Here is an 8695-nt window from a genome sequence, read left to right as displayed (position 1 = left end):
TGCAAAACCAGATAATAATAAAATAGCAATAGCACAATAAAAAAGGCCTGTTCCAGGGGAAGATTTTAAATATTGCAAAACTCGAACACCAGCTTTAAAGTGAATAATTACGGGACACGAAATGTATTGACTGAGCTGCTGGACAGCAAAGGCAATATCGAGTCGAGTGGTAGTTAGATAAAAAAGTTTTCTAATGAGCCTCTGATATTGAGATTCACCTGCAAAAGATGGAGAATCAGGGCAATAAAGTTTAATGGAAGGTTCATAAGGAGTTTTTGAAGGCTTGGTAGCAAGGTGGCCAGATTCTTCCAAAAGTTCTAAAGTATATTTTCTTTGGTTGATCATAATTCCTTTAGAAGATCGGGCGACCTCTAGCCTTAGAAAAAATATGAGATTTCCCAATTCTTTGATTTTAAAAGAGTCATGGAGAAAATTTTTAACAAAATTGATTTTAGGAATGTCATCTCTTGATAAAACTATGTCATCAGCATTTATTAATAATTCAATAAAAGAAGAATTTTGATGTTTAGTAAATAAGGATTAATTAGCAAAAATAATGTTTATATCCAATAGAAAGTAAAGAATCAGACAGTTTTGAGTACCACTATTTGCTAGCTTGTTTAAGTCTGTATATAGACTTTTGAAGTCGGCAGACCTTGGTAGTATAAGAAGAGGTATCAGTTGTTAAAATAAGGCCTTAAGGCAAAGTCATGTAAACCTCTTCATTCAAATCACCATGTAAGAAAGCGTTATTTACATCTAATTTTTCTAAGAACCAACCTTTATAGAAGAAAAAGCAAGGAGAGATCTTACCGTGGTGAGTTTTACAACAGGAGGAAAGGTGTCAAAGTAGTAGATACCCTTAATTTGAGTATATCCTTTGGCAACCAAGCGAGCTTTATAGCATTCTATCGAACCATCTGCATTATACTTTATTTTATAAACCCATTTACAGCCTATGGGTGTTTTATTGTTAGGTAAATCTACTATGGACCAGGTATTGGTTGAAATTAAGGTATCTAATTATGTGTGCATAGCATTTTCCCAACAATCTAATTTGCTAGCCTGATTGTATTTTTTAGGTTCAATCATAGAAGAAATAGAAAGACGGAAATTTCTATAATTAGGGGAACAATTATCATAATGTAAAATAGAAGATAAGGTAAAAGGGTTACCATGAAAAGCCGTGTTGGTGGATGTGTGAGCTTGAAGGAGATCACAATGATAATCCTTAAGGTATGTGGGGGGACGGTTGGTCCTTGTTGATTGTCTTACCGGGATAAGGGGAGGTGATGGTGAAGGGGTATTATGTGGTAATGGAGAATTTTAAGTAGGAGAGGTAGGGCTGGTTGGTGGGTTATGAGGTTGTATGCAAGGTGTGGTTGGTTTAGGATGAGGTAAAGGTTCAATATCAGCCTCATAGGTGTAAGATGGTAGAGGTGTGGATGTAGTGGTGGGATTTACGGAATTTTGGAGTGGGAAAACAGTTTCATAAAAAACTGCATTGCGGGAGATTAAAAACTCATGGGATTGTAAGTCGTAAAGCAAATATCCTTTGGTTCCATGTCTATAGCCTAGAAAGATTGTTTTTATAGCATGGGGATCAAATTTAGTCACATGGGCATGTAGGGTGGAGGCGTAAGTGAGGCAGCCAAAACATTTAAGATGCAGTAATGTGGGAGCTTTATTATATAAAAGCTGGAAAGGGGATTTATGCTCTAACAAGGGGAATTCTATTTATAATGTGCACAACATGTTGTTTTGAAAAGTGCCAGAAAGTTTTCGTTCAAGTAAACTGTTTTATTGGGAGCATTCAACACAAGAATGTTGATGTAAAATTCCTTTGGAATTAAACAAATCATACATTAAAAATTCCAGGCCATTATCACTTCTAAGGCATTTTAAATACAAGGAAAATTGAGTTACAATAAAGGATATAAAAGTAGAAAGGTGTTGTCTTGTTTCACTTTTAAGTTTCATCAAAATTATCCAGGTAAACCTACTATAGTCATCTACAAGAGAAAGAAAATATTTATGTCCATTAATGGAGGGGGTAGAATATGGACCCTATATATCAGCATGCACAAGATCAAAAAATTTAGAAGAACTAGTTGTAATAACAGGATAGGGAAGATTTTTATGTTTAGAAAAATTGCAAGTATCACAAGGGCCACATTATTAAAGGGGATAAAAGGAACTTGAGCAGAGATACACTTATGAATCGAGTCAGAAATGTGACCTAACCTATGGTGCCATAATTTGGCATTGTCTAAACTAGAAATAGCATTAAAAGTAGAAGCATGAAAGGATGACGGAGGTGGAGCATATAAAACATAAAGGTCACCAAAATGCTCAGCTATACCAATCGTTTGTCGGGACAAATTCTGCAAGATTAGACATTTATCGTTAAGAAAAATGAAAAAACAAGCAGAAGTGGAAGTTAGTTGAGTTACAGAAATTAAGTTGACATTAAAACTAGGTATGTAATAAACATTTTCAAGAGTAATTTCATTAGTTAAGGCGACAGAACCAGCTATAGTGGCATTTGTAGTAGTGCCATTAGGCATGTTCATAGTAAAGGGGTGAATGGTTTTGTAACTAGAGAAATTAGTTAGGGAAAATATGTTATATGGTGAGTAGCACCAGTATCTATAATCCAAGGGATAAAATGCTTACCTAAAGGAGTAGATATCGAGTTGACATTATCAGAAGACGAGATCACTGAGTTGACATCAGATTCAAGAGGGGTGGAAACTTGAGGAGTGTTATTTGTGAAATGTTGTTGAAGAAGGTTGATAAGTTGATGGTATTGGTCTTAAACATTCCCTTGTGAAGAGGTGTTTTGTGGTGGAGCAGGTTGTGTAACGCCCCCAATTTAATTAAATTGGTTAATTAAATTATTAAGGGATTTAAATATTGGATTTAGTCGAATTTGGATTTGTTGATATTATTTTGAGAGGCGTATTTGGATTTATTAAGTTAAAGTCGGATTTTAGTCGGATAGTCGGAAGAATAATATTAAGAATAATATTATTTATTTATCGAAGTTTTATCGTCGAAGTCGGAATTATTTTATTAAGTCGGTATATTAAAATAATCGAATTTTTATTTTGATGGAGTTTAAGAGGAAGTATTAATTTTCACATTAAGTGTGGAAATGATCTTGGGCTTAAGTTATAGTATCATTAAGTATTAAGGGCATATTTCTATTAGGCCCATTATGTGGTGGTTACTAAGTGGTAGAATCATTTTGTCATATTGGAAAAAATAGAAGTTGTGAAGTAACCGAGAAAGAGAAAGGGAAAGCAAGGCTAGGGTTGTGAAAAGGAGAAGGAGACCCAAGTGCTGCTCTCAAGTGCCATTTTTCCCAAATCTTCCATTGGTTTTCCTTAGAGCTACATTCAATCCAAGGTAAGGGGGGATTCTTACTACCTAAATGGGAATATGATGAATTGTATGTGGGTTTTAGGGTATAGATTGGTCATTGTGTTGCGTTAATTGTTGTTTCTATCACTATTTGCAATTGTTGTTGTTTATTGTTAACGGAAATGAGATTCTGCCATGAATATTATGAACTTGAGATGCTATTCCTTGTTAATTGTTGTTGTTGTTGTTGTTCTATTGAAGAAATTAATGAAAACTTGATATTATTAAGTGTTAATATATTTTGCTTCGTGTGTGTTAATGAAATAAATCTGGAAATTGAATTTGGAATGAAGTTGGAGACGTAGGTCTCAAAGGGAACTAGAGGCGTGGGCCTCAGGGAGGTTACAAATGTCTCCCACCTTGTGTCCCTTGAGAAGGGCGTCTCCCATTCTTAGATGGGTGCCTCCACTTGTTTTCCCGTTGCTTTATTTTATTTATTTTATTACTTGTTCATCAAATGGCATGATTTATAATTGTTACTTGCTTTTTCTTGCCGCGTGTTACAAGATGATAAACTACAAGATTAATAAATTACAAGATAATAATAATATTATAATGGTAATGAATGTATGATTATTAAATGACTAAATGAAAATAATAGCATATATGCATGTATAGTAGATGAGTTGGAAAATGTTGGAATGGTGTAGGGGTGGGCGTCTCCCACCTTTCTCCTTTGGGGGAGGGCGTTGAAGGAGTGAAAAACACTTAGAAAGGGGGGGGGGGATTGAATAAGTGTAACTTCAAAAACTTGGAAGATAAAAACAATGAACACAATTATTTTTATCCTGGTTCGTTGTTAACCAAACTACTCCAGTCCACCCCTGACAAGGTGATTTACCTCAACTGAGGATTTAATCCACTAGTCCAACTGATTACAATGGTTTTCCACTTAGATAACCTCTAAGTCTTCTAGAGTCTACAGATCACAACTTGATCACTCTAGGAATCCTTTTACAATCAATGTAAAATAAAGTTTACAGGAGTTTGAATGCTTCTAATAAAGCTGTAATCACAACTGTGATATTTCTCTTAAGTTCTATTCTTAACACTCACTAAATATTACAAAGAGTTTGTGAGGTTGAAGATGAAGTTCTTTAGCTTTTGAATTTGACAGTGTTTTTGTATATTTTGTGCAAGTGTTGTATTCAGCTTCTGGATAGAACTTCTATATATAGGCGCTTGAGAGGAAATGACCGTTGGGATGCATTTAATGCTTTGCGTGAATAGTACAACGCTGCATTTAATGTTTCACACTTTTGTGAACTACCTCGAGCCTTGCTTTTGCTGCTTTTACTGACTTTGCCTTTTGTAGCTTCTAACGTTCCTTTTGTCAGTCAGAGATTTGACATTACAGCCTTTTCATCTTGTACTTTCTTCTAGACTCAGATTTGTAGATAACAACGTTTGAATATCAGAGCCATCAGCTTTGGTGCAAAGCATCTTCTGTCTTCTGACTTTGAAGAACTTTGAGTGTGATACCATCAGAACATCAGAGCTTGTTCTTCTGACTTCCATTCTTCTGATGCTTTCCAGTTCATGTTCTGATTCTGCATGGCCATCTTATGATGTCTTGCCAGAGCATGTTCTGATGAAGCCATCCAGAACCTTCTGAGTCAGTGCTTCTGAACGCTTATTTGTGCATACTCTTTATATATTTCCTGAAATGGAAAACGTAAAGGATTGGAGTACCAAGTTGTCTTATACAAAATTCATACTTAATGTTATCTTCAAAACAAAGAATATTAATCAGAACATTTCTTGTTCTAACAGGCGTCTCCACCAATTTTCCTTGTGGAGATGGGCGCCCCTAATGCTTTATTAAGAGGCTAGTGCTTTATTAAGGGGGGTTTCATATTTTGGAAAGGTATAAAGTATGCCACGTAGAATATTGTACCACTATTTGCATTAGGTAACATTTTGGCAAGGGATAAAGCAACTAGTGTAATATATATATATATATATATATATATATATATATATATATGTGTGTGTGTGTGTGTGTGTGTGTGTGTGTGTGTGTGTGTGTGTTAAACAATTGAAATAATGGTTAGAAACTTAGAACAAGAACAATAACATAATACTCCCTTGTTTCATTGTAGCAGAAGGTATGTTGGCATTTAGAAACAATTATTGAATATCAGAAATAGTAATTGGTTAATATGTTTGTTTGGTGATAAATGACATGCTATCTAATTTAGTTAGAGGATAACGAAAGTTGATTTTGTCTGCTTGATATATTGACATATTATGATTCTTTTGCGAATTGACCGAAAATGGTAGTTTTGGTTTGGATGCATTTGTTGCGAGTAATATTGTGATTGCCAATATGATTATTGTTGTGAATTGTTATGTGGATATCATTATGGTGTGAATCCTAGCAAATCTTGATATTGTATATATATGTTGCTATGAATTGATGAATTGTGTTGTGAGCATTTGGCTAAAGTTAAACGGTGTGATGTTGATATGTGACCGTTGTTTTGTTGTTGTTATGTCGTTGTTTCATTGTAGAGTTGTGGTCGTTGTATGTTGCCACATAGCATAGCATAACATAAATTTGAACAGTGTGATGTTGATATGTGACCGTGTTGTAAGTTGAAGGCTTTGCCTTATGCCTCGGAATTACTGGCAATGTTCTAAGTTGAGAGTTTTACTCCAATGATACCACTTGTATATGCACCTTTGAGTCGCATTCGAGCCGTTGCCAGTTGTTGTTGGTTGAAGTTGTTGTTTATGCATTGTGATACTTATTGATAACACGAAAATGTATCGTATATTTGGCTTAATTTACATGTATTATTTCCCTATTTTATTTCAATTATATTACTTTATTTCATATTATGCCGGTATTTCTGTTTTGTTTCAGGTATTTAATAAATCAATGCTTGCAAAGAAAATAATCAGAAAAAGGAGCCAAAATGAAGAGGAAAAAGACTAAAAGGGGTGCTTAATTGATAAGGGGGTGCACAATGCAAGAAGCGCAAGGACACGAAGTAAGGCCCAAGCCCACACGCCAGCACAAGCCAACGTGTAGCAGGACCTGCCGGTCGTCGCACACCCCTCCCTTCCGAATGACACACACAATTAATTAGTGTGTGACGTGAGTCACACACTCACACTCAGAAGAGGAGCTTCGTCAACCCCTATATTTTCCCCTCATATTTCTCCTCCGTAAAGCCAACACTGGAACGAAACAAATTCAAGATTCAGCCTAAACCTAAAGCTACTCTATAAATACCCAGCAACAAGATCTGAAGGGAGACAAAGATTTTACTCCACTGCCGTCAATTTATTTTCTCTGCATTTTATTTCCAGCTCAGTTCACTATTTCCAACCGAGTCTTTAGCAATAGATTTCCACACCGGAAACACTATTGCAGTTTAAATTTCTTTTTCAGCTTCAGAATCTAGTTTAGTTTTAGGAATAAATTCTCCTACTGATATTTGATTTACGTTCCGGATCAAGATTTGGTACTACCAGATTGATACTTTCAGTTCTGCAATTTAATTCAGGTTTTTATTTTCGACATTAATTATTGTTTATTGTTTATGCTGAATTGTCAATTTATGTCTGGAATATTATTTACTTGCTATATTTGTTCTGATCCGTTAATTAAAACTATGTCCGGCTAAATATTTATTACTGATATGTAAGGTCATATAACTGAGGGAGTCTAGAAATACTGTCAACACGAATTATTGATGAACAATTATTTATCTGGTCATAATTTCTAATACTTAATTAAACCGTTTTGTAACGAGAGTTAAAAACGATAGAAGTTAAAATCAATAGAAATGAGAGTTTGAGGTTTTAACTGGACAGTAGGAATTAAGCATTAACCTTAAATACAACGAGAGCACGTTAAGGTTAATTAGTCTTCATTTGTTTTCAAAACTTATTTTAAACTTTAACTGACACAGCGAGAGCACTCACTTAGGTTTAATAATAAGATCATAATCAATAAACACGAGAGTGTAAGGGAAAGGTTTTTTAACTAATGATTTCTACGAAAAAGTATATTGAATTGCGAACTGCGTTGATAGTTTACTAGATCCCCGATGTCTGACCATTACATACTGGTATAATTCCCTCTTAATTTAATTTAATTCTATTTCCCTTTTCCCCCGTTTGATCCTAATTAATCAGATATTAGACTTAGATTTACGTAGTAACAATTAAATACCGTAGGTCGATTCTTAGTCCTTTGGGTTCGATAATCTTTAAAGCTACACGATAGACTGTGCAATTGTAGTCATAATCATAGACATACCCATTTTGTCGCGATCAAGTTTTTGGCGCCGTTGCCGGAGACTAATTTAGTCGATATCGTAATTAACTGTTACATTGTAGAGACTAAGGCACATTTAATTACTTAATTCCCTTTGTGCATGCCAAGTACTCGCTCTCGAAGTGAAGACTTAGTCCTGCCAATTCTCGAACCAGAGCGTTCTATCATTGTATCACGTCGATTACGACGAACTCGCACTCCTGTTCCTAGTCCTATTTCTGAACCAGTTGAAGAATCCACCATGGGAGAACAGCCATGTCCTCTCAAGTCTTACGCCATCCCTTCGCAAGCTGAACCACACAATAGCATTGCTGCTCCTGCTATTGAGGCGAATAATTTCGAATTGAAGCCATCTTTGTTGTCAGCAGTACAACAAAGTCAATTTTCTGGGAGTCCGACGGAAGACCCTAATCTTCATTTGTCAGTGTTCTTGCAATACGCAAACACTGTAAAAGCAAATGGTGTCAGTTCCGAAGCTATCCGACTACGCCTTTTTCCTTTTTCGCTGAGGGATAGAGCTAGAGCTTGGCTCCAGTCTTTACCCGCCAATTCAATCACTACCTGGAATGAATTGAAGAAATTCTTCTTGGCGCGATATTTTCCACCTAGTAAGACTGCCATGCTAAGAGCCCAGATCAATAGGTTTAGACAAAAAGACAACAAGTCTCTTTTCGAAGCGTGGGAGAGATACAAGGACATGCTAAGGCTCTGTCCACATCACGGATTAGAAGAATGGTTAATTATCCATACCTTCGACAATAGTCTCCTATACAACACGAGACTATACAATTGACGCCGCCGCAGGTGGCGCACTGATGGACAAAGCATATGCCGATGCCTATGCACTTATCGAGAGTATAGCTCAAAATCATTACCAGTGGGGAAGCGAGAAAGCTCCATCAGAGAGAACTTCTGGTGAGAAATCTTCAACGAAGAGTGCTATGTACGAGATAAGCAGCCTTGACCGTGTTAACGCCA

At 35.8% G+C, this 8695-nt stretch overlaps 1 non-coding gene across 1 annotated transcript; it reads right to left on the bottom strand.

Moving 5' to 3' along the window:
- Nucleotides 1-8336: 8336 nt before the first annotated feature.
- On the bottom strand, nucleotides 8337-8443 carry LOC131630759 (small nucleolar RNA R71). Its single transcript, XR_009292463.1, has one exon. It is a non-coding gene; the product is annotated as a small nucleolar RNA R71 (small nucleolar RNA).
- Nucleotides 8444-8695: the final 252 nt, after the last annotated feature.

Source organism: Vicia villosa, unplaced genomic scaffold, assembly GCF_029867415.1.
Source record: "Vicia villosa cultivar HV-30 ecotype Madison, WI unplaced genomic scaffold, Vvil1.0 ctg.000731F_1_1, whole genome shotgun sequence".
NCBI classification, from domain to species: Eukaryota; Viridiplantae; Streptophyta; class Magnoliopsida; order Fabales; family Fabaceae; genus Vicia; species Vicia villosa.
This window is presented reverse-complemented; position numbering and strand designations above follow the sequence as displayed.